Source organism: Cottoperca gobio, unplaced genomic scaffold (genome assembly GCF_900634415.1).
Source record: "Cottoperca gobio unplaced genomic scaffold, fCotGob3.1 fCotGob3_474arrow_ctg1, whole genome shotgun sequence".
Classification (NCBI taxonomy): domain Eukaryota; kingdom Metazoa; phylum Chordata; class Actinopteri; order Perciformes; family Bovichtidae; genus Cottoperca; species Cottoperca gobio.
In genome coordinates this window covers 31,019-58,346 of record NW_021167028.1, presented here as the reverse complement: position 1 = coordinate 58,346, position 27,328 = coordinate 31,019, and the positions used below count along the sequence as shown (strand labels likewise).

At 40.5% G+C, this 27,328-nt stretch overlaps 1 protein-coding gene across 2 annotated transcripts in view; it reads right to left on the bottom strand.

Annotated features, from left to right (window-relative positions):
- LOC115006087 (FERM domain-containing protein 4A-like) overlaps positions 1–26,710 on the bottom strand; it is a 39,613-nt gene extending 12,903 nt beyond the window's left edge. For both annotated transcript variants that reach the window (XM_029428135.1, XM_029428139.1), the window contains exon 1: positions 26,461–26,710. The gene's annotated coding sequence lies outside the window, so the exon portion shown is untranslated. The remainder of the gene's footprint in view (positions 1–26,460) is intronic.
- Positions 26,711–27,328: the final 618 nt, after the last annotated feature.

The window sequence follows — 27,328 nt, the reverse complement described above, 5'->3', positions numbered from 1 at the left end:
GTATATATAATATATATGTTCACAACAGTTTGCACCATATATATAATATATAATATATATTTATTTATTATATATATTAATATATTATATAATTAAATTAAAGATGATACAAAGAAATTAAAAGATTATTTAATATAAATCAAATCAAATTGAGAATTCAATATAACGCACATGATGTGTCAATAAAGGTGATTGAAATGTAACAAAATAAATCAATGAAAATTGAGGGATTAGAGATTAATGGGGGGGGGCAGTTTCCTGTGAGGACGTTTGACTCGACATGAAGTCCGACAGATGAACGAGCTTCTTCGTACGGTTCCAATCATTCAAAGAACAAAAGTTATAATCCGAGCTCGATGAATGTAAATCCTGAACTTCTTTCTCTGTAAACATTTTTAATGAGCTTCTCTGAATATTGTCAAACATCAAACATGCTACAATATACACACACATGTTGTAATAAGAGAATTAACTAAATATTAAGTGGACGATTTAAATAAAACGTAATAATCTTATGTTCTTATATTTAAATGTCAATACCTTAAAGCTCCGCCCCCTGCTTTGCATTCATTTTAATTAAATTAATTATTAATTCAATTCCATGTATTGAATTGTTTGGTCAATAAGTAGTTTACAATGCATTTTATTAAATAAAATCAGTAAAGAAATTATAAAAATCCTCCACGATGTTCTGTATCACGATATTCTGTAACACGATGGTTCTCTAACACGGTGTTCTCTAACACGATGGTTCTCTAACACGGTGTTCTCTAACACGGTGTTCTGTAATACGATGTTCTGTAACACGATGTTCTCTAACACGATGGTTCTGTATCACGATGTTCTGCAACACGATGGTTCTGGAACAAGATGTTCTGTAACACGATGTTCTGTAACACGAAGGTTCTGTATCACGATGTTCTGTAACATGATTGTTCTGTATCAGGATGGTTCTGTAACAAAATGTTTTCTAACACAATGTTCTGTAACACAATGGTTCTGCAACACAATGGTTCTGCAACACGATGTTCTCTAACACGATGGTTCTGTATCACGATAGTCTGTAACACGATGTTCTGTAACACGATGTTCTCTAACACGATGTTCTCTAACACAATGTTCTCTAACACGATGTCCTGTACCACAATGTTCTGTAACACAAGGGTTCTGTATCACAAAGTTCTGTAACACGAAGGTTCTGTATCACAATGTTTTGTAACACGATGTTCTGTAACACGATGTTCTGTAACACGATGTACTGCATCACGATGTACTGCATCACGATGTTCTGTAACACGATGTCCTCTAACACAATGTTCTGTAACACGATGTCCTCTAACACAATGTTCTGTAAAACGAGGGTTCTGTATCACAATGTTCGTGTAACACGAGGGCACTGTAACACGAGGGCACTGTAACACGATGGCTCTGTAACACGATGGCTCTGTAACACGATGGTTCTGGAAAACGATGTTCTGTAACACGATGGTTCTGGAAAACAATGTTCTGTAACACGATGTTCTCTAATACGATGTCCTGTAACACGATGGTTCTCTAATACGATGTTCTGTAACACGATGTTCTCTAACACGATGGTTCTGTAAGACAATGTTCTGTAACACGATGTTCTGTAACACGAGGGTTCTGTATCACGATGTTCTGTAACACGATGTTCTGTATCACGATGTTCTGGAACACGATGGTTCTGTAACACGATGGTTCTGTAACACGATGTTCTCTAACACGATGTTCCTTCACACGATGTCCTATAACACGATGTTCTGTAAAACGAGGGTTCTGTATCACGATGTTCTCTAACACGATGTTCTCTAACACGATGTTCTGTAACACAATGTTCTGTAACACAATGTACTGTAACACAATGTACTGTAACACGATGTTCTGTATCAGGATGTTCTGTAACACGAAGGTTCTGGAATACGATGTTTTGTAACAAGATTTTTCTGTATCAGGATGGTTCTGTAACACAATGTTTTCTAACACGATGTTCTGTATCACGATGTTCTGTAACACAATGGTTCTGCAACATGATGTCCTCAAACAAGGTGTTCTGTAACACGATATTCTGTATCACGATGTTCTGTAACACGCAGGTTCTGTATCATGATGGTTCTGTAACACGATGGTTCTGTATCACGATGGTTGTGTAACACAATGTCCTGTAACACGATGGTTTTGTAACACGATGGTCTGTATCACGATGTTCTGTATCACGATGTTCTGTATCACGATGGTTCTTTAACATGATGTTCTGTAACACAATGTTCTGTAACACAATGTATTGTAACACACTGTCCTGCAACACGATGGTTCTGTATCACGATGGTTCTGTAACACGATGGTTTTGTAACACGATGTTCTGTATCACGATGGTTCTGTATCACGATTGGTTCTGTAACACGATGGTTTTGTAACACGATGTTCTGTATCACGATGGTTTCTGTATCACGATGGTTCTGTAACACGATGGTTCTGTATCACGATGGTTCTGTAACACGATGGTTCTGTAACACGATGGCTCTGTATCACGATGGTTCTGTAACACGATGGTTCTGTATCACGATGGTTCTGTAACACGATGGCTCTGTATCACGATGGTTCTGTATCACGATGGTTCTGTAACACGATGGTTCTGTAACACAATGTCATGTAACACGATGGTTCTGTAACACGATGTTCTGTATCACGATGGTTCTGTATCACAATGGTTCTGTATCACGATGTTTGTGTGACACGATGTTCTGTAACACGATGGTTATGTAACACGATGGTTGTGTAACACGATGGTTGTGTAACACGATGTTCTGTATCACGATGGTTCTGTAACACGATGGTTCTGTATCACGATGGTTGTGTAACACGATGGTTCTGTAACACGATGGTTCTGTATCACGATGGTTGTGTAACACGATGTTCTGTACACAATGTCCTGTATCACGATGGTTCTGTATCACGATGGTTCTGTATCACGATCGTTGTGTAACACAATGTTCTGTAACACAATGTTCTGTATCACGATGGTTCTGTATCACGATGGTTCTGTAACACGATGGTTCTGTAACATGATGTTCTGTATCACGATGGTTCTGTATCACGATGGTTGTGTAACACGATGTTCTGTAACACAATGTCCTGTGACACGATGGTTCTGTAACACGATGTTCTGTAACACAATGTCCTGTATCACGATGGTTGTGTAACACGATGTTCTTAAACACGATGGTTCTTTAACATGATGTTCTGTAACACGATGGTTCTGTAACACGATGGCTCTGTATCACGATGGGTGTGTAACACGATGTTCTGTAACACAATGTCCTGTAACACGATGTTTCTGTAACACGATGGTTCTTTAACATGATGTTCTGTAACACGATGTATTGTAACACACTGTCCTGCAACACGATGGTTCTGTATCACGATTGGTTCTGTAACACGATGGTTTTGTAACATGATGTTCTGTAACACGATGGTTCTGTAACACGATGGTTTCTGTAACACGATGGTTTTGTAACATGATGTTCTGTAACACGATGGTTCTGTAACACGATGGTTCTGTAACACGATGGCTCTGTAACACGAAGGTTGTGTAACACGATGTTCTGTATCACGATGGTTGTGTAACACGATGTTCTTTATCACGGTGGTTCTGTATCACGATGTCATGTAACACAATGTCATGTAACACGATGGTTGTGTAACACGATGTTCTGTATCACGGTGGTTCTGTATCACGATGTTCTGTAACACAATGTCCTGTAACGCGATGGTTCTGTAACACGATGGCTCTGTATCACGATGGGTGTGTAACACGATGTTCTGTAACACAATGTCCTGTAACACGATGTTTCTGTATCACGATGGTTCTGTAACACGATGTTCCGTATCACAATGGTTCTGTATCACGATGGTTGTGTAACACGATGGTTCTGTAACACGATGTTCCGTATCACAATGGTTCTGTATCACGATGGTTGTGTAACACGATGTTCTGTATCACGATGGTTGTGTAACACGATGGTTCTGTAACACAATGTCATGTAACACGATGGTTGTGTAACACGATGGTTCTGTAACACAATGTCATGTAACACGATGGTTGTGTAACGCGATGGTTCTGTATCACGATGGTTCTGTAACACAATGTCCTGTAACGCGATGGTTCTGTAACACGATGGCTCTGTATCACGATGGGTGTGTAACACGATGTTCTGTAACACAATGTCCTGTAACACGATGTTTCTGTATCACGATGGTTCTGTAACACGATGTTCCGTATCACAATGGTTCTGTATCACGATGGTTGTGTAACACAATGGTTCTGTATCACGATGGTTGTGTAACACAATGGTTCTGTATCACGATGGTTGTGTAACACGATGGTTCTGTAACACGATGTTCCGTATCACAATGGTTCTGTATCACGATGGTTGTGTAACACGATGTTCTGTATCACGATGGTTGTGTAACACGATGGTTCTGTAACACAATGTCATGTAACACGATGGTTGTGTAACACGATGTTCTGTATCACGGTGGTTCTGTATCACGATGTTCTGTAACACAATGTCCTGTAACGCGATGGTTCTGTATCACGATGGTACTGTAACACGATGGTTCTGTAACACGATGGCTCTGTAACATGATGGTTCTGTAACATGATGGTTCTGTAACATGATGTTCTGTATCACGATGGTTCTGTAACACGATGTTCTGTAACACAATGTCCTGTATCACGATGGTTGTGTAACACGATGTTCTGTAACACAATGTCCTGTATCACGATGGTTCTGTAACACGATGGTTCTGTAACACGATGGTTGTGTAACACGATTGTTCTGTAACACAATGTCCTGTAACACGATGGTTCTGTAACACGATGTTCTGTATCACGATGGTTCTGTAACACGATATTTCTGTAACACGATGTTCTTAAACACGATGGTTCTTTAACATGATGTTCTGTAACACAATGTATTGTAACACACTGTCCTGCAACACGATGGTTCTGTATCACGATTGGTTCTGTAACACGATGGTTTTGTAACATGATGTTTCTGTAACACGATGGTTCTGTAACACGATGGCTCTGTATCACGATGGGTGTGTAACACGATGTTCTGTAACACAATGTCCTGTACACGATGTTTCTGTACACGATGGTTGTGTAACACGATGTTCTGTAACACAATGTCTGTAACACGATGGTTCTGTAACACGATGTTCTGTATCACGATGGTTCTGTAACACGATATTTCTGTAACACGAGTGCTAAAGGTCTTAACATGATGGTCTGTAACACAAGTATTGTAACACACTGTCAGTCTGCAACACGAATGGTTCTGTATCACGATTGGTTCTGTAACACGATGGTTTTGTAACATGATGTTCGTAACACGATGGTTCTGTAACACGATGGCTTCTGTATCACGATGGGTGGTAAACACGATTGTTCTGTAACACAATGTCCTGTAACACGATGTTTCTGTAACACGATGGTTCTGTAACACGATGGTTGTGTAACCACGATGTTCTGTAACACAATGTTCTGTAACAACGATGGTTCTGTAACACGATGTTCTGTATCACGATGGTTCTGTAACACGATATTCTTGTAACACGATGTTCTTAAACACGATGGTCTTTAACATGATGTTTCTGTAACACAATGTATTGTAACACACTGTCCGCAACACGATGGTTCTGTATCACGATTGGTTCTGTAACACGATGGTTTTTGTAACATGATGTTCTGTAACACGAGGTTCTGTAACACGATGGTTTCTGTAATGGTGTTTGTAACAGGATGTTCTTGTAAACACGGATGGTTCTGTAACACGATGGTTCTGTAACCGATGGCTCTGTATCACGATGGGTGTGTAACACGATGTTCTGTAACACAATGTCCTGTAACACGATGTTTCTGTATCACGATGGATTCTGTAAACACAATGTTCCGTATCACAATGGTTCTGTATCACGATGGTTGTGAACACGATGGTTCGTAACACGATGGTTTGTGTAACACGATGTTCTTTATCACGGTGGTTCTGTATCACGATGGTTGCTGTAACACAATGTCATGTAACACGATGGTTGTGTAACACGATGTTCTGTATCACGGTGGTTCTGTATCACGATGTTCTGTAACACAATGTCCTGTAACGCGATGGTTCTGTAACACGATGGCTCTGTATCACGATGGGTGTGTAAACACGATGTTCTGTAACACAATGTTCTGTAACACAATGTCCTGTAACACGATGTTTCTGTATCACGATGGTTCTGTAACACGATGTTCCGTATCACATTGTTTTCTGTATCACGATGGTTGTGTAACACAATGGTTCTGTATCACGATGGTTGTGTAACCGATGGTTCTGTAACACGATGTTCCGTAACACAATGGTTCTGTATCACGATGGTTGTGTAACACGATGTTCTGTATCACGATGGTGTGTAACACGATGGTTTGTGTAACACGATGTTCTGTATCACGGTGGTTCTGTATCACGATGGTTCTGTAACACAATGTCATGTAACACGATGGTTGTGTAACACGATGTTCTGTATCACGGTGGTTCTGTATCACGATGTTCTGTAACACGATGTCTTAAACACGATGGTTCTGTAACACGATGGTTCTGTAACACGATGGTTCTGTAACACGATGGCTCTGTATCACGATGGGTGTGTAACACGATGTTCTGTAACACAATGTTGTCTGTAACACGATGTTTCTGTAACACGATGTCTGTACCTCACACTGAGGGGGTTTTGCCCGGATATGAACACCGGTCTTTGTTGTGCCTTGGCCACAGAAGGTTTGGGAACCACTGCGTTACACTGTCATTGGTTCTGATTGGATAATCCCTGTTATGACATCACTCACCGCCTCCTGCAGACAGATGCGTCTCAGCTCAGCCAATCGTGTGCTCAGCAGTGCCTGCAGGCCACGCCTCCTCTCCTGCAACTCCGCCATTCGCTCCCTCTGCTTCCTGTCCGGACAGGTGAGAGGCTCTGCACACAAAGGAAGTAGATTACATATGACTAAATGTAATGGATTACATATTATTAAACGTAATGGATTACATATTATTAAACGTAATGGATTACATATTATTAAACGTAATGGATTACATATTATTAAACGTAATGGATTACATATTATAAACGTTGGATTACATATATTAAACGTAATGGATTACATATTATTAAACATAATGGATTACATATTACTAAACGTAATGGATTACATATTATTAAACGTAATGGATTACATATTATTAAACATAATGGATTACATATTACTAAACGTAATGGATTACATATTATTAAACGTAATGGATTACATATTATAAACGTAATGGATTACATATTATTAAACGTAATGGATTACATATTATTAAACGTAATCCATTACATATTATTAAACGTAATGGATTACATATTACTAAATGTAATCCATTACATATTATTAAATGTAATGGATTACATATTATTAAACGTAATGGATTACATATTATTAAACATAATGGATTACATATTACTAAACGTAATGGATTACATATTATTAAACATAATGGATTACATATTATTAAATGTAATGGATTACATATTATTAAACGTAATGGATTACATATTATTAAATGTAATGGATTACATATTATTCAACGTAAACGTATGTTATTCACCTGTAAAACATGTTTTATGTCTGTTTTTTTTTTTTTCAAAGTTATTAATTTGTATGTCTTCTTAATACCTGTGTTACTCTAACATGTTACACAGTAATATAAACATATTACTGTTACAATTTATTATCGTCATTATTATCCATCCATCGTCTACCACTTATCGGGTATTATTATTATTGTTTGTTCTCACCACGTGCTGAGATGAGTTGACCTTTAACCTCCATGCCGTGTGTTTCCCATGTGACCTCTCCTCCGTCCTTCAACTCCTGTTCGCCGCCCCACACCACTCACTCACCTGCAGAACACATTCAAGAAAACTTTATCGTCCCAATCACAGACACACTCAGTTTAACAACATCAACAAAGTCAACACAACATCAACACAATTACATTACAGGTCATCCATCCATCCATCCATCGTCTACCGCTTATCCAGGGTCGCGTCGCGGGGGCAGCAGCTCCAGTAAGGAACCCCAATCTTCCCTTCTCCGGGCTACATCCGCCAGCTCCAACTGGGGGATCCTGAGGCGTTCCCAGTGAGGAGATATAATCTCTCCACCGAGTCCTGGGTCTTCCCCGGGGTCTCCTCCCAGCTGGACGTGCCTGGAACACCTCCCTAGGGAGGCGCCCAGGTGGCTCCTTACTAGATGCCCGAACCACCTCAACTGGCTCCTTTCAACGTAAAGGAGCAGCGGCTCTACCTCCGAGTTCTCCTGATGGCTGAGCTTCTCACCTATCTCTAAGGAGACCCACCCTCTGAGAAAACACAGACCGTGATCACGTTCTTTCGGTCATTAGGGTAGGAAGATCGACCGGTAGATCTTTGCCTTCTGGCTAAGCTCTTTGGTCATTCAGCAGACACTCCAGAGTTCACAGTGAAATAACTGGACAGTCTCTCTGGAGCAGCTCAGAGAGACCAATTCTCACACAATCATCTGGTTTGGGAAGCCGTACCACTAGACCACCACCACCCAACAACACCTCCACATCACACACATCAACAACAACTTTATTACAAATGCAAAACAAGTTTTTTTCTTTTTAATTTGTCAGAACGCAAAAATGCATGTTTCAGCCTGTTTGTTTAAAGCTTGTGCACTGGACTGGCGTGAACGGGACTGGACTGGCGTGAACGGGAAGGGAAAAATCGCCTTTCATTAACATAGCATACTTTATAGTCAGCAGTCCATCGATGAGCAATACAGCTTCTTTAGCCTTAAACGTTACATTAGTAATTAACTTAACTCCATCGCCGCCCCCTCCCTCTGGAACTCACTCCCCAAACACATCCGTGACTGTACCGATCTCACCATGTTCAAATCCCAATTCAAAACCCAGCTCTTCAGATCTGCTTTTAATCTGTAATTACTTCTATGTATTTTTAATGTTGATGTCCTGTTTTTCTTAATGTAATTTCTAATGTTATATGTACATGTAAAGCGTCTTTGAGTACCTTTTAAAAGTGCTTTATAAATAAAATGTATTATTATTATTATTATTATTATTATTAACTTACATTAGAAATAAATTACAGTAATAAATGTACATTAGTTATTATTTTACACTAGTAATTATTTTACATTAGTCATGATGATACATGAGTGAAAGCCGTGCAGTTACAGCAGTCAATAATGTCTCTCACCTTGTAACTGGGTTCATAAGAGCTCCAGTAGTTCACTCCGGTGGCTATCAACTGCCTTAAGACCAGCGACAGGTCTTACGTAGCCCTTAGCTGTTAGCCTTTAGCTGTAGTTGCAGGAAGTTAAACCGTCTTCAGAACCTCTGACCTGATAAGACAACAGAAGAAGGAAGAGAAGGAGAAGGGAGAACAAGAAGGAGAAGGAGAACAAGGAGAACAAGAAGGAGAAGGAGAACAAGGAGAAGAACAAGGAGAACAAGGAGTACAAGAAGAAGGAGAACAAGGAGAACAAGGAGAACAAGAAGAACAGAAGAAGAAGGAGGAGAAGAAGGAGAACAAGCAGAAGGAGAACAAGAGAACAAGGAGAAGAACAAGAACAAGGAGAACAAGGAGAACAAGGAGAAGAAGAAGGAGAAGGAAGAAGAAGAAGGAGAAGAAGGAGAAGAAGAAGAGAACAAGGAGAACAAGAAGAAGAAGGAGAACAAGAAGAAGAAGGAGAACAAGAAGGAGAAGAAGGAGAAGAACAAGGAGAACAAGGAGAACAAGAAGAAGGAGAACAAGGAGAACAAGGAGAACAGTAGGCAAAAGAAGGAGAAGAAGAAGAAGGAGAAGAACAAGGCGAACAAGGAGAACAATGAAGAAGAAGGAGAAGGAGAAGAACAAGAACAAGGAGAACAAGGAGAACAAGAAGAAGAAGGAGAAGAAGAAGGAGAGGAGAACAAGGAGAACAAGCAGAAGGAGAAGAAAATATATTATACTTAGTGATTCAAACACTGGTTTGAGTCTGAGCGCATCGAGAGGCCTGAACTCTGAAACTCTACTTATCTCCGATTCACTGAGTGAGAGGGAACAATTTAGAAAGAACGAGTACAGACATGCCCGACACACACACACACACACACAAAAACACACACACACACACACACTCTCTCTAATGTGAAGATGCTTCCTTCCTCGTCTCCTTTAGGGAACACTGAGCCTCCTTCACTAAAGGAAACCACATAATGTTGTTACGTTCATGAAAACTGACTATCATCATGTATTTCATACGTCGCTCTAACATATAAGAAGGGACGACGTGTGTCTCTGCCCGCAGCCTGAGCCTCCCAGAGAACAAGACGTCCCTGCGAACAGGAAGTGGAGCCCAACAGCAAACAGGAAACAGGAAGAAGGAAATGAGCGATGAAAAAGGAAAGCAGCTTCACAGAGTTTCATCAGAGGACCAAACATCACAGTCAGTCTTGAAGCAGCTTAATAACTTCTGAAATGTAATTTCATCTTCCACATCGTTCTGCAGCGAGTCTCCAACAGACTGAACAGATACAAAAGGAAGAAACATCCGTTATCTACTAACCCTGCGTCACTGGTTTTGTTTTGTGGTGGTGGTCTAGTGGTACAGCTTCCAAACAGAACACAGAAGGTTGTGAGTTCAACACCAGAGCTGCACCATTGTGCCCCTGAGCAACTTAACCTGAGCTGCTCAGAGAGACTGTCTGTAGTGAGTTCACTGTGAGTCTGGATCAGAGTGTCTGCTGAATGACCTGTGATAATAATAACAATAACAACAACATTTTGTGACGTTGAACGTGACACCAAGAAAAAAACAGAAAAGCCGACTCGTTTACTGCAGCGGGAAACACGATCAACCTCCACGATCAACCTCCACGATCAACCTCCACGATCAACCTCCACGATCAACCTACACGATCAACCTCCACGATCAACCTCCACGATCAACCTCCACGATCAATCTCCACGATCAACCTACACGATCAACCTCCACGATCAACCTCCACGATCAACCTCCACGATCAACCTCCACGATCAACCTCCACGATCAATCTCCACGATCAACCTCCACGATCAACCTCCACGATCAACCTCCACGATCAACCTCCACGATCAATCTCCACGATCAACCTGCACGATCAACCTCCACGATCAACCTCCACGATCAACCTCCACGATCAACCTCCACGATCAATCTCCACGATCAACCTCCACGATCAACCTCCACGATCAACCTCCACGATCAATCTCCACGATCAACCTACACGATCAACCTCCACGATCAACCTCCACGATCAACCTCCACGATCAACCACCACGATCAACCTCCACGATCAACCTGCACGATCAACCTCCACGATTAATCTACACGATCAACCTGCACGATCAACCTCCACGATTAATCTACACGATCAAACTACACGATCAACCTGCACGATCAATCTGCACGATCAACCTCCACGATTAATCTACACGATCAACCTACACGATCAATCTGCACGATCAATCTGCACGATCAACCTCCACGATCAATCTGCACGATCAACCTCCACGATCAACCTCCACGATCAACCTCCACGATCAACCTCCCTGATCAACCTCCACGATCAACCTCCACTTAGAATTTTAGTTGAATACCCCTGGTCTACACGATCACGTTTCATCACAAAGATGCAGTTTGTGTTCAGAGACACGGAGCTGCAGACTGAACACAATAAAGATTATTCAACGTTTAGTTCACAGACAGCTGATGCTACAGGTCACATGATCAACTGAATGTAAACAACACAGTTAATCAGAAACTGAACATTTAAACATCAAACACACACACACACACACACAGTGGGTGATGAAAGCATGTAGCTGCAGACAAAGAGATGCAAATGCAGGATTTAAATATTCAACAAAGTTACAAAGTGTGTGTATGTGTGATTCTCCAGTAACACAGACTGAATTCACACGTCCAGCCTGCAGCTGTATTCTGTGATGTGTTCCCCATCATTGCATTGTGGGTAATTAAATATAATAGAAGACTCTCTGCAGGTCTGCATAGTAACATATACACATTGACTGAGATCATTCTGCAGCGTCCTGAAGAAGCGTTTAATGAAATACTTAAATGTCCTGTTCAACTCTCGACCTGCAGCTCAAAGCATTCTGTTTGTTTATCTGTTTGTTTGTTTATTTATCTGTTTATGTTTGTTTATCTGTTTATGTTTGTTTATCTGGATCCTAAAGAGTCAGGACTGGATCAGGTCTGTGTTCTGGAGTCAGTTTGATAAATTATATTAACGTGTTTTGTTCTGAATGTTGCTTTGTGTTTCATGGATGCTTGTTCTGTTTTTCGGATTTAACATAATAAACATTAACATGTCATTTTGTAATGTTTAGCCACGTGACACTGCTGCTGCATCTCAGTATCTCTGTCCAGACAAACAGATAAATAAACAGATAAAACACAAACAGCAGCAGGACAGTCAACATGTCGACACAGGAGCAGTTTAAATACCTACAGAGCAGCATCCTGGCGGCACAACAGCTGCTCACCTCAGGAGGGAAACCCGGGATAAACCCGGGATAAAAGCGGGATATATCCGGGTTAGAGGCGGGATATTTGCGGGTCCAGACAGTAAAGTGAAGGTAAATCAGTTTAAACTTTAAACTTCTTCTCTTCAGTTAACTCAGAGTTTCTCCTCGGAGCGCCTCTCTGCTCTCACGCGCTCACACACCATCAAGTTACCTGCGTTCACCAGGTCACTTCCGATCCAGGATTTCAGATTAAATGTACAGCTCTACTCTCACAGGAAATTCACTGTCTATAAAAATAAAAGCCTTTCAACTGTTTAACCTTAATTATATGAAAGTTATTAAATTAATTAATTTTAATTTATTTTCTGGTGTGCTGAAAAACTACGCCGGCAATGAAAATCTGCTAATTGTTTACAGTGCAACACAAATATCTCATTAAATATGACACAGACACATCAGATCTCTTATTTTGAAAGAGATCCTGTTAAGCTGCAGCAGCTTCACATCAACAACTGCTTTCATACACACATAATAATAATAATAATAATAATAATAATAATAATAATAATAATAATAATAATAATAATAATAATAATAATAATAATAATAATAATAATAATAATACTGCAACTCCCTCCTGCTGGACTGCCTTCATGAGCCATCTGACTTCTACAGCTCATCCAGAATGCAGCAGCCTGACTGGTCTTTAACCCCCAAGTTCTCCCACAATGCACCACTCCTCTGCTCCCTTCACTGGCTACCAGTCCAGGCTACAATCTGCTTCCAGACTCTGGTGCTGGTCCACCGTGCTGTGAATGGATCAGCCCCTTCCTACATCCAGGTCATGGTCCAACCAGACACCCCAGCACGTTCACTTCTCTCTGCATCGGCCAATCAGCTCGCTGCTCCCTCAGTGGGACCCAGAGACCCTCAAACAAAGCCGCCTGTTTGCTGTCCTGCTCCAACATGGTGGAACGACCTCCCCATTGGTGTGAAGACAGCAGACAGTCTTCACACCTTCTGCAGACTGAACACTCTCCTGTTTCCACTGCACCTCGGCCAATGAGGAAAATAATAATAATAATAATTCTGTTCTTTGTAAATTGCACTTTTGTTTGGTCTATTTGAAGTTATTGTTCTGCACTTAAAGGACTTCACCTGTTTGAAAATAATGTACCTGCAGGATTCTTGCTGTTCAGAGTTGTTGCTTTGGACAAAAGCGTCAGCTAAATATAATGTAATACAATATAATGTAGAAATAATAATAACAATATAAATAATAATAACAATAATGATAATCGTAAAAGATACACACACACACACTCATTCACATTCATCACTTCCTGTTTCTCTGTTTTCACATTCAGCAGCTAAGCAGGACAGATGCAAGAAACTCTGGGTAAAATAATCCTGCAGAGATCAGCGGCTTCTTCAGACTGCAGGAAAACTTCTGTTACTATATATATATATATATATATATATATATATATATATATATATATATATATATATATATATATATATATATATATATATATATATATATATCCAGGGGTGCACATAACTTCTTTAGTGAATTACTCAGATGAGTACCAGGAGACAGTGTTTGTTTCAATAAGTGCAGTCTTCCTCACTGTCTTCTATTTCAGCTTCTTTCATGGTCGATGATGAAGATGCTGCAGATGCACCATCCACAGGTCAACAGCTGGCTTTGGGTCAAATGTCTCTGTGGCCTTCTTTGACAGGTGAATGTGCATCAGGGCTGAGAGACGAGCATGTGACAGACGAGATCTGCACTTTGGTTTGTATTATGTTTAGATGTGAGAATCCCCTCTCACAAGCTGCACTGCTCAAAAGCAGTGTAAGAGACAGTTTAACTACCTGGTTGATGCTGGAGTAAGCATCTGGATTACTTGTATTTAATATTTGGAGCAAGTCATAGACAGAGGAGGCTGCCAAGCATTTTCCTGCTTGCTTTAAATGCATGCATTCTCACAGAGTAGTGTCTCTGTCAAGGTGCAAGGTGGCCTCATATTTCTGAAGAATGGTGCAAACTGTTGTGTATATATAATATATATGTTCACAACAGTTTGCACCATATATATAATATATAATATATATTTATTTATTATATATATTAATATATTATATAATTAAATTAAAGATGATACAAAGAAATTAAAAGATTATTTAATATAAATCAAATCAAATTGAGAATTCAATATAACGCACATGATGTGTCAATAAAGGTGATTGAAATGTAACAAAATAAATCAATGAAAATTGAGGGATTAGAGATTAATGGGGGGGGGCAGTTTCCTGTGAGGACGTTTGACTCGACATGAAGTCCGACAGATGAACGAGCTTCTTCGTACGGTTCCAATCATTCAAAGAACAAAAGTTATAATCCGAGCTCGATGAATGTAAATCCTGAACTTCTTTCTCTGTAAACATTTTTAATGAGCTTCTCTGAATATTGTCAAACATCAAACATGCTACAATATACACACACATGTTGTAATAAGAGAATTAACTAAATATTAAGTGGACGATTTAAATAAAACGTAATAATCTTATGTTCTTATATTTAAATGTCAATACCTTAAAGCTCCGCCCCCTGCTTTGCATTCATTTTAATTAAATTAATTATTAATTCAATTCCATGTATTGAATTGTTTGGTCAATAAGTAGTTTACAATGCATTTTATTAAATAAAATCAGTAAAGAAATTATAAAAATCCTCCACGATGTTCTGTATCACGATATTCTGTAACACGATGGTTCTCTAACACGGTGTTCTCTAACACGATGGTTCTCTAACACGGTGTTCTCTAACACGGTGTTCTGTAATACGATGTTCTGTAACACGATGTTCTCTAACACGATGGTTCTGTATCACGATGTTCTGCAACACGATGGTTCTGGAACAAGATGTTCTGTAACACGATGTTCTGTAACACGAAGGTTCTGTATCACGATGTTCTGTAACATGATTGTTCTGTATCAGGATGGTTCTGTAACAAAATGTTTTCTAACACAATGTTCTGTAACACAATGGTTCTGCAACACAATGGTTCTGCAACACGATGTTCTCTAACACGATGGTTCTGTATCACGATAGTCTGTAACACGATGTTCTGTAACACGATGTTCTGTAACACGATGTTCTCTAACACGATGTTCTCTAACACAATGTTCTCTAACACGATGTCCTGTACCACAATGTTCTGTAACACAAGGGTTCTGTATCACAAAGTTCTGTAACACGAAGGTTCTGTATCACAATGTTTTGTAACACGATGTTCTGTAACACGATGTTCTGTAACACGATGTACTGCATCACGATGTACTGCATCACGATGTTCTGTAACACGATGTCCTCTAACACAATGTTCTGTAACACGATGTCCTCTAACACAATGTTCTGTAAAACGAGGGTTCTGTATCACAATGTTCGTGTAACACGAGGGCACTGTAACACGAGGGCACTGTAACACGATGGCTCTGTAACACGATGGCTCTGTAACACGATGGTTCTGGAAAACGATGTTCTGTAACACGATGGTTCTGGAAAACAATGTTCTGTAACACGATGTTCTCTAATACGATGTCCTGTAACACGATGGTTCTCTAATACGATGTTCTGTAACACGATGTTCTCTAACACGATGGTTCTGTAAGACAATGTTCTGTAACACGATGTTCTGTATCACGAGGGTTCTGTATCACGATGTTCTGTAACACGATGTTCTGTATCACGATGTTCTGGAACACGATGGTTCTGTAACACGATGGTTCTGTAACACGATGTTCTCTAACACGATGTTCCTTCACACGATGTCCTATAACACGATGTTCTGTAAAACGAGGGTTCTGTATCACGATGTTCTCTAACACGATGTTCTCTAACACGATGTTCTGTAACACAATGTTCTGTAACACAATGTACTGTAACACAATGTACTGTAACACGATGTTCTGTATCAGGATGTTCTGTAACACGAAGGTTCTGGAATACGATGTTTTGTAACAAGATTTTTCTGTATCAGGATGGTTCTGTAACACAATGTTTTCTAACACGATGTTCTGTATCACGATGTTCTGTAACACAATGGTTCTGCAACATGATGTCCTCTAACAAGGTGTTCTGTAACACGATATTCTGTATCACGATGTTCTGTAACACGCAGGTTCTGTATCATGATGGTTCTGTAACACGATGGTTCTGTATCACGATGGTTGTGTAACACAATGTCCTGTAACACGATGGTTTTGTAACACGATGGTCTGTATCACGATGTTCTGTATCACGATGTTCTGTATCACGATGGTTCTTTAACATGATGTTCTGTAACACAATGTTCTGTAACACAATGTATTGTAACACACTGTCCTGCAACACGATGGTTCTGTATCACGATGGTTCTGTAACACGATGGTTTTGTAACACGATGTTCTGTATCACGATGGTTCTGTATCACGATTGGTTCTGTAACACGATGGTTTTGTAACACGATGTTCTGTATCACGATGGTTCTGTATCACGATGGTTCTGTAACACGATGGTTCTGTATCACGATGGTTCTGTAACACGATGGTTCTGTAACACGATGGCTCTGTATCACGATGGTTCTGTAACACGATGGTTCTGTATCACGATGGTTCTGTAACACGATGGCTCTGTATCACGATGGTTCTGTATCACGATGGTTCTGTAACACGATGGTTCTGTAACACAATGTCATGTAACACGATGGTTCTGTAACACGATGTTCTGTATCACGATGGTTGTGTAACACGATGGTTCTGTAACACGATGGTTCTGTATCACGATGGTTGTGTAACACGATGTTCTGTAACACAATGTCCTGTATCACGATGGTTCTGTATCACGATGGTTCTGTATCACGATCGTTGTGTAACACAATGTTCTGTAACACAATGTTCTGTATCACGATGGTTCTGTATCACGATGGTTCTGTAACACGATGGTTCTGTAACATGATGTTCTGTATCACGATGGTTCTGTATCACGATGGTTGTGTAACACGATGTTCTGTAACACAATGTCCTGTATCACGATGGTTGTGTAACACGATGTTCTTAAACACGATGGTTCTTTAACATGATGTTCTGTAACACGATGGTTCTGTAACACGATGGCTCTGTATCACGATGGGTGTGTAACACGATGTTCTGTAACACAATGTCCTGTAACACGATGTTTCTGTAACACGATGGTTCTTTAACATGATGTTCTGTAACACGATGTATTGTAACACACTGTCCTGCAACACGATGGTTCTGTATCACGATTGGTTCTGTAACACGATGGTTTTGTAACATGATGTTCTGTAACACGATGGTTCTGTAACACGATGGTTTCTGTAACACGATGGTTTTGTAACATGATGTTCTGTAACACGATGGTTCTGTAACACGATGGTTCTGTAACACGATGGCTCTGTAACACGAAGGTTGTGTAACACGATGTTCTGTATCACGATGGTTGTGTAACACGATGTTCTTTATCACGGTGGTTCTGTATCACGATGTCATGTAACACAATGTCATGTAACACGATGGTTGTGTAACACGATGTTCTGTATCACGGTGGTTCTGTATCACGATGTTCTGTAACACAATGTCCTGTAACGCGATGGTTCTGTAACACGATGGCTCTGTATCACGATGGGTGTGTAACACGATGTTCTGTAACACAATGTCCTGTAACACGATGTTTCTGTATCACGATGGTTCTGTAACACGATGTTCCGTATCACAATGGTTCTGTATCACGATGGTTGTGTAACACGATGGTTCTGTAACACGATGTTCCGTATCACAATGGTTCTGTATCACGATGGTTGTGTAACACGATGTTCTGTATCACGATGGTTGTGTAACACGATGGTTCTGTAACACAATGTCATGTAACACGATGGTTGTGTAACACGATGGTTCTGTAACACAATGTCATGTAACACGATGGTTGTGTAACGCGATGGTTCTGTATCACGATGGTTCTGTAACACAATGTCCTGTAACGCGATGGTTCTGTAACACGATGGCTCTGTATCACGATGGGTGTGTAACACGATGTTCTGTAACACAATGTCCTGTAACACGATGTTTCTGTATCACGATGGTTCTGTAACACGATGTTCCGTATCACAATGGTTCTGTATCACGATGGTTGTGTAACACAATGGTTCTGTATCACGATGGTTGTGTAACACAATGGTTCTGTATCACGATGGTTGTGTAACACGATGGTTCTGTAACACGATGTTCCGTATCACAATGGTTCTGTATCACGATGGTTGTGTAACACGATGTTCTGTATCACGATGGTTGTGTAACACGATGGTTCTGTAACACAATGTCATGTAACACGATGGTTGTGTAACACGATGTTCTGTATCACGGTGGTTCTGTATCACGATGTTCTGTAACACAATGTCCTGTAACGCGATGGTTCTGTATCACGATGGTACTGTAACACGATGGTTCTGTAACACGATGGCTCTGTAACATGATGGTTCTGTAACATGATGGTTCTGTAACATGATGTTCTGTATCACGATGGTTCTGTATCACGATGGTTCTGTAACACGATGTTCTGTAACACAATGTCCTGTATCACGATGGTTGTGTAACACGATGTTCTGTAACACAATGTCCTGTATCACGATGGTTCTGTAACACGATGGTTCTGTAACACGATGGTTGTGTAACACGATGTTCTGTAACACAATGTCCTGTAACACGATGGTTCTGTAACACGATGTTCTGTATCACGATGGTTCTGTAACACGATATTTCTGTAACACGATGTTCTTAAACACGATGGTTCTTTAACATGATGTTCTGTAACACGATGTATTGTAACACAATGTCCTGTAACACGATGGTTCTGTATTACGATGGTTCTGTAACACGATGTTCTTAACACGATGGTTCTGTAACACGATGGTTCTGTAACACGATGGCTCTGTATCACGATGGGTGTGTAACACGATGTTCTGTAACACAATGTCCTGTAACACGATGTTTCTGTAACACGATGGTTCTGTAACACGATGGTTGTGTAACACGATGTTCTGTAACACAATGTCCTGTAACACGATGGTTCTGTAACACGATGTTCTGTATCACGATGGTTCTGTAACACGATATTTCTGTAACACGATGTTCTTAAACACGATGGTTCTTTAACATGATGTTCTGTAACACAATGTATTGTAACACACTGTCCTGCAACACGATGGTTCTGTATCACGATTGGTTCTGTAACACGATGGTTTTGTAACATGATGTTCTGTAACACGATGGTTCTGTAACACGATGGTTTCTGTAACACGATGGTTTTGTAACAGGATGTTCTGTAACACGATGGTTCTGTAACACGATGGCTCTGTATCACGATGGGTGTGTAACACGATGTTCTGTAACACAATGTCCTGTAACACGATGTTTCTGTATCACGATGGTTCTGTAACACAATGTTCCGTATCACAATGGTTCTGTATCACGATGGTTGTGTAACACGATGGTTCTGTAACACGATGGTTGTGTAACACGATGTTCTTTATCACGGTGGTTCTGTATCACGATGGTTCTGTAACACAATGTCATGTAACACGATGGTTGTGTAACACGATGTTCTGTATCACGGTGGTTCTGTATCACGATGTTCTGTAACACAATGTCCTGTAACGCGATGGTTCTGTAACACGATGGCTCTGTATCACGATGGGTGTGTAACACGATGTTCTGTAACACAATGTTCTGTAACACAATGTCCTGTAACACGATGTTTCTGTATCACGATGGTTCTGTAACACGATGTTCCGTATCACATTGTTTCTGTATCACGATGGTTGTGTAACACAATGGTTCTGTATCACGATGGTTGTGTAACACGATGGTTCTGTAACACGATGTTCCGTAACACAATGGTTCTGTATCACGATGGTTGTGTAACACGATGTTCTGTATCACGATGGTTGTGTAACACGATGGTTGTGTAACACGATGTTCTGTATCACGGTGGTTCTGTATCACGATGGTTCTGTAACACAATGTCATGTAACACGATGGTTGTGTAACACGATGTTCTGTATCACGGTGGTTCTGTATCACGATGTTCTGTAACACGATGTTCTTAAACACGATGGTTCTGTAACACGATGGTTCTGTAACACGATGGTTCTGTAACACGATGGCTCTGTATCACGATGGGTGTGTAACACGATGTTCTGTAACACAATGTCCTGTAACACGATGTTTCTGTAACACGATGTTCTGTAACACAATGTCCTGTAACACGATGTTTCTGTAACACGATGGTTCTGTAACACGATGGTTGTGTAACACGATGTTCTGTAACACAATGTCCTGTAACACGATGGTTCTGTAACACGATGTTCTGTATCACGATGGTTCTGTAACACGATATTTCTGTAACACGATGTTCTTAAACACGATGGTTCTTTAACATGATGTTCTGTAACACAATGTATTGTAACACACTGTCCTGCAACACGATGGTTCTGTATCACGATTGGTTCTGTAACACGATGGTTTTGTAACATGATGTTCTGTAACACGATGGTTCTGTAACACGATGGTTTCTGTAACACGATGGTTTTGTAACACGATGGTTCTGTAACACGATGGTTCTGTAACACGATGGTTCTGTAACACGATGGCTCTGTATCACGATGGGTGTGTAACACGATGTTCTGTAACACAATGTCCTGTAACACGATGTTTCTGTATCACGATGGTTCTGTAACACAATGTTCCGTATCACAATGGTTCTGTATCACGATGGTTGTGTAACACGATGGTTCTGTAACACGATGGTTGTGTAACACGATGTTCTGTATCACGATGGTTGTGTAACACGATGTTCTTTATCACGGTGGTTCTGTAACACAATGTCATGTAACACGATGGTTGTGTAACACGATGTTCTGTATCACGGTGGTTCTGTATCACGATGTTCTGTAACACAATGTCCTGTAACGCGATGGTTCTGTAACACGATGGCTCTGTATCACGATGGTTCTGTAACACGATGTTCCGTATCACATTGTTTCTGTATCACGATGGTTGTGTAACACAATGGTTCTGTATCACGATGGTTGTGTAACACGATGGTTCTGTAACACGATGTTCCGTATCACAATGGTTCTGTATCACGATGGTTGTGTAACACGATGTTCTGTATCACGATGGTTGTGTAACACGATGGTTGTGTAACACGATGTTCTGTATCACGGTGGTTCTGTATCACGATGGTTCTGTAACACAATGTCATGTAACACGATGGTTGTGTAACACGATGTTCTGTATCACGGTGGTTCTGTATCACGATGTTCTGTAACACGATGTTCTTAAACACGATGGTTCTGTAACACGATGGTTCTGTAACACGATGGTTGTGTAACACGATGTTCTGTATCACGGTGGTTCTGTATCACGATGTTCTGTAACACGATGTTCTTAAACACGATGGTTCTGTAACACGATGGTTCTGTAACACGATGGCTCTGTATCACGATGGGTGTGTAACACGATGTTCTGTAACACAATGTCCTGTAACACGATGTTTCTGTAACACGATGGTTCTGTAACACGATGGTTGTGTAACACGATGTTCTGTAACACAATGTCCTGTAACACGATGGTTCTGTAACACGATGTTCTGTATCACGATGGTTCTGTAACACGATATTTCTGTAACACGATGTTTCTGTAACACGATGTTCTTAAACACGATGGTTCTTTAACATGATGTTCTGTAACACGATGTATTGTAACACACTGTCCTGCAACACGATGGTTCTGTATCACGATTGGTTCTGTAACACGATGGTTTTGTAACATGATGTTCTGTAACACGATGGTTCTGTAACACGATGGTTTCTGTAACACGATGGTTTTGTAACATGATGTTCTGTAACACGATGGTTCTGTAATACGATGGTTCTGTAACACGATGGCTCTGTATCACGATGGGTGTGTAACACGATGTTCTGTAACACAATGTTCCGTATCACAATGGTTCTGTATCACGATGGTTGTGTAACACGATGGTTGTGTAACACGATGTTCTGTATCACGATGGTTGTGTAACACGATGTTCTTTATCACGGTGGTTCTGTATCACGATGGTTCTGTAACACAATGTCATGTAACACGATGGTTGTGTAACACGATGTTCTGTATCACGGTGGTTCTGTATCACGATGTTCTGTAACACAATGTCCTGTAACGCGATGGTTCTGTAACACGATGGCTCTGTATCACGATGGGTGTGTAACACGATGTTCTGTAACACAATGTCCTGTAACACGATGTTTCTGTATCACGATGGTTCTGTAACACGATGTTCCGTATCACAATGGTTCTGTATCACGATGGTTGTGTAACACAATGGTTCTGTATCACGATGGTTGTGTAACACGATGGTTCTGTAACACGATGTTCCGTATCACAATGGTTCTGTATCACGATGGTTGTGTAACACGATGTTCTGTATCACGATGGTTTTGTAACACGATGGTTGTGTAACACGATGTTCTGTATCACGGTGGTTCTGTATCACGATTGGTTCTGTAACACGGTGGTTCTGTATCACGGTGGTTCTGTATCACGATGGTTCTGTAACACAATGTCCTGTAACACCATGGTTCTGTAACACGATGTTCTGTATCACGATGGTTGTGTAACACGATGTTCTGTAACACGATGGTTCTGTATCATGATGGTTCTGTATCATGATGGTTGTGTAACACGATGTTCTATAACACGATGGTTCTGTAACACGATGTTCAGACGTCAGAGCTGCTGTTAAAAAACTGCTGAACTGTGGTTATTCATAGGAACCAAACAGGAACAATATGTGCTGCACACACACGCATGCACGCAACACACACACACACACACACACAGATAGAAACTGCCTCTGTGCCTTTGAGCCAAACATACCGGATAGCACCTGTGTGTGAGTGTGTGTGTGTTGAATGTAGGTCAGGCTGCAGATTCTCCGCATGGCAACAATGTAGAAAATCCCAACTCTGAATACTCACATCTGATTGGCTGAGAGCTCCATTCAGGCAGCCAATAACCTTTCAACTCTCGGGGCGTTCCGTGTGTGTGTGTGTGTGTGTGTGTGTGTGTGTGTGTGTGTGTGCTGTAATACGCCGTGGCGTCCCGATGACATCACAGTGACATTTCATATGAGTGGGCGGAGTCAGACTGATTTATCATCAGAACAAACTACAAATAAATAATAAATACAAACAGAGTCAAACTACAACACCCAGAGTGCACTGCGGGAAGAGCAGTTCAATCAGAGAGCAGCGCTCTGTTGCTGGGCAGCAGTTTGGATCAAAGCTCTGAGTTCCATTCTTAGCATGATGTAAAGGGATGGACGTGTCTCCATAGCAACAGCCCCTGCGGCTCATGGGTAATGTAGTGTTTACAGACATTCCACAAACTGAGATATGATTTATCAGGAAACATAAACATAAATTAATATAACTATAATATATACATAACAGTACATGCATACAGTAATTTATTAATAATATAAAGTTTAAATATGTATAGGTTATACATACAATATGTAGGTGTAGCTATAAACTGATATATATATTATATAATTTACTTATTTATTTCTAACCCACTCACTTTTATTTTGTTTATCAACAGTTAAAACCTCTGTATATACACACGTATCTATATAAATATATATATATGTGTGTATGTATGTATATAAATATATATATAAACATATATATATACACACACATCATCACGCATCAATTCTACGATATTTTAATCTGTCTTCTGATCCACGTCGCTCCATTTTCATCAATGAGTCCGGAGGAGTGCCGGTGTCCTCTCCACACAACACATCAACTAATCACCCTACGTTTGATGCTAACGCTAGCTGATGTGGCTAGCCCCGTACGTTAGCAACAAATCACGTTAGCATGTGTGTCAGCTACATTAGCATCTTCATGGTATCACAGCTGCTGGGCCGACTCACAGACTTTGATTGTGTGTTGAAGGGGACGGACCTTTATTCTGAAACACCAGCAGTCTGAAGAATGGACAGAAAGTCCCGAAAACAAACAAACATTCTTGGAAAATACACACCGTCCTTTCAGAAACATAAACTCTTGGCTAATTATTATGCAGAATAACGGAAATATTGTTTAGGACGTCAGTCACACAAAGGATTTCATTGGTCCAACATGTCCGCAGGTGGAGATTGAGGTCCGGCTAAATATTTTGGTGCAATTATACGATTAACTCTCATCGTTGAAACTCAGTTTTATTAATTATTAGTCACTGATAAACTGACATCAGAACAACAGACTGACTTAGGTAAAGTGTAGGAGGTGAAGTAGGTAAACATGTGAGAGAGAGGACCCTCAACCCCCCCCCACCCGGTCCACCACTTTGAGTTTGTTGTAAAACCTTCAAACAGCGAGTCTGCATCGATGGCGACTGAGGCTGCGTTCTCAGAGATCAGAAATGTCCACATGACAACTGGACGCTGCTCACAGTCATTCTGCTTGTGAACTCCAAATCCATCGACCCGCCTGCAGGAAGAAGTCTGACGAAGCACAACGATGTAATTTATTATTCATAATGCTGAAAATGTTGGTTAGCTGTGTAAATATCTAACATTAGCTTAATAAAGTATAAATACATCAGACCACGCCCACTGAGGAGACAGGAAGTGTTTCCACTTCATACCATCTTCAGTTAAAGAGCATCTTTACTGAGCATGTGTAACGCTGCTGCGACTACCCGTACAAACGTAAACTACTTAAAGTAAGAGACATTTAATATTGTCATACAGACGTTAAAGGTTACGTTGTATTAAGGATCAAATATAGAACGGTAGACGTGTTCATGTAAAGCATAGGTCTTCAACAGGGGGTCCGCAGAGGTACTGCAGGGGGGGGGGTCGCAAAATTGTTTGTAGATAAAGCAAATATTTTTTTAATTAAAAAAAATATTTTATTTTTTGGCACATTCACATCCCCCCTCTAGAACTCCACAGCATCCCCCCCTCGTTTGAATACCGCTGCAGTAGGGGGTCCCTGCTCCATGCTACACCAGTCAGTTTGAAGACCCCTGATGTAAAGTGTTTATATTTACGCTGATGCAGCTCAAAACCAGAAGTTTTGCTTCACCATGGTTCCCAAAAGTTAGGACATTTCCTGTTTCTGCTGTAGAGAGAAGTTCATCCTGAATCCTTCAGCTGTAATTATACACACACACACACACACACACACACACACACAGGCACGTGGCGCTGGGTGGGGACATCCTAAAATAACAACAACGCTGAGACAGAAACTACTTTCTATTTATTTTCATAATTTTCCTTATCATCATAAATTAAATTCAGACACGCCAGAAATAAATGATATTCTTGACCTGTTGGATCAAAGTAAAATCCACCAGACCTCAGTCAGATCTGAGCCTCTTCTTGCCGCCCTGCGCAGCCATAAAGTCTATGGTTATACTGCAGAATAACAATAACAAATCTGATATTATTCTCATTAATTATTCATCGGTGTATTATCTGTGAGCCGAATTGAAGAAAAGCTCGTGAGAGTTCAAGGACAACTACTCATCTTTGTTCTCCCGCTGTGCGCTGCTGACACCAGCGCAGAAACCTTAAACTGAACAACTTTTAAATGGAGTCTGGTGTGCGGTTCGCTCCATGTGAGCTGGACCAGCGTCTCCTACCTGTATCCCCTGCGGGTCCTCCGGCGGGGGTCGATCCTGCAGCCCGTCGGTCACATGATCCGGAACCAGAACCCGCAGTCCTCCGGTCAGCTGATTGTTTCGCGCTGCTCCACACCTCGCGTGCCTCACATCAGGTATGTTGATTGATGGCTGCCCCTGATTGGCTGCAGGTGATCGATCATCGCAGATCGATGATTTTACAGAAGGTCTTCCTCCTCCTCCTCCTCCTCTCTGTCCACACTGAGGGAGCTCCACGAGGCGCGCGCACAGCGCCGCGGGCACGCGCACGCTCATGTGCGCACACAGACTCGCGTCCAGATTTCTGCTGATGATAATAAACTTGTTTCTTCTGAAGGCGAGTACAAATATTTAAATGTGAAAAATATCTTAAATAAAACAAAATCCAAATGCTAAAATTGTAATGAATACAAAAAAATATAATAAATGGTCTTCAATTAAAAATGAAATGTTAGAGCATTCAAACGATTTCACACCTTCAGCAGATTTAACGTGAACATTTCAGGGATTTACAATATATGCATTAAAAACAGATCAATAATGACTTGAATTATAACATTTTAGTTCTAAAACTCAAAAACTCAAACTTTGAGTTTTATTTAAATTTGTTGCCTGAATCTCATTTTAAGATATTTGGTGTAAAAAAAAGCTGTTATTAAACTTTTGTCTCGACACGTTTAAAATACACAAAACTGAAGATCTGTTGACTTAGATTCATATTACTGCTTAAAGAACATCTAGTTCTATTGTAATCTGAAATATATTTTCATATAACATTTCATTACACTTCAGTTCAGTTAACATAAAGCAAAGAAGTTTTATTTAGAAAGTTCAGTGTGATTTAGAAGGA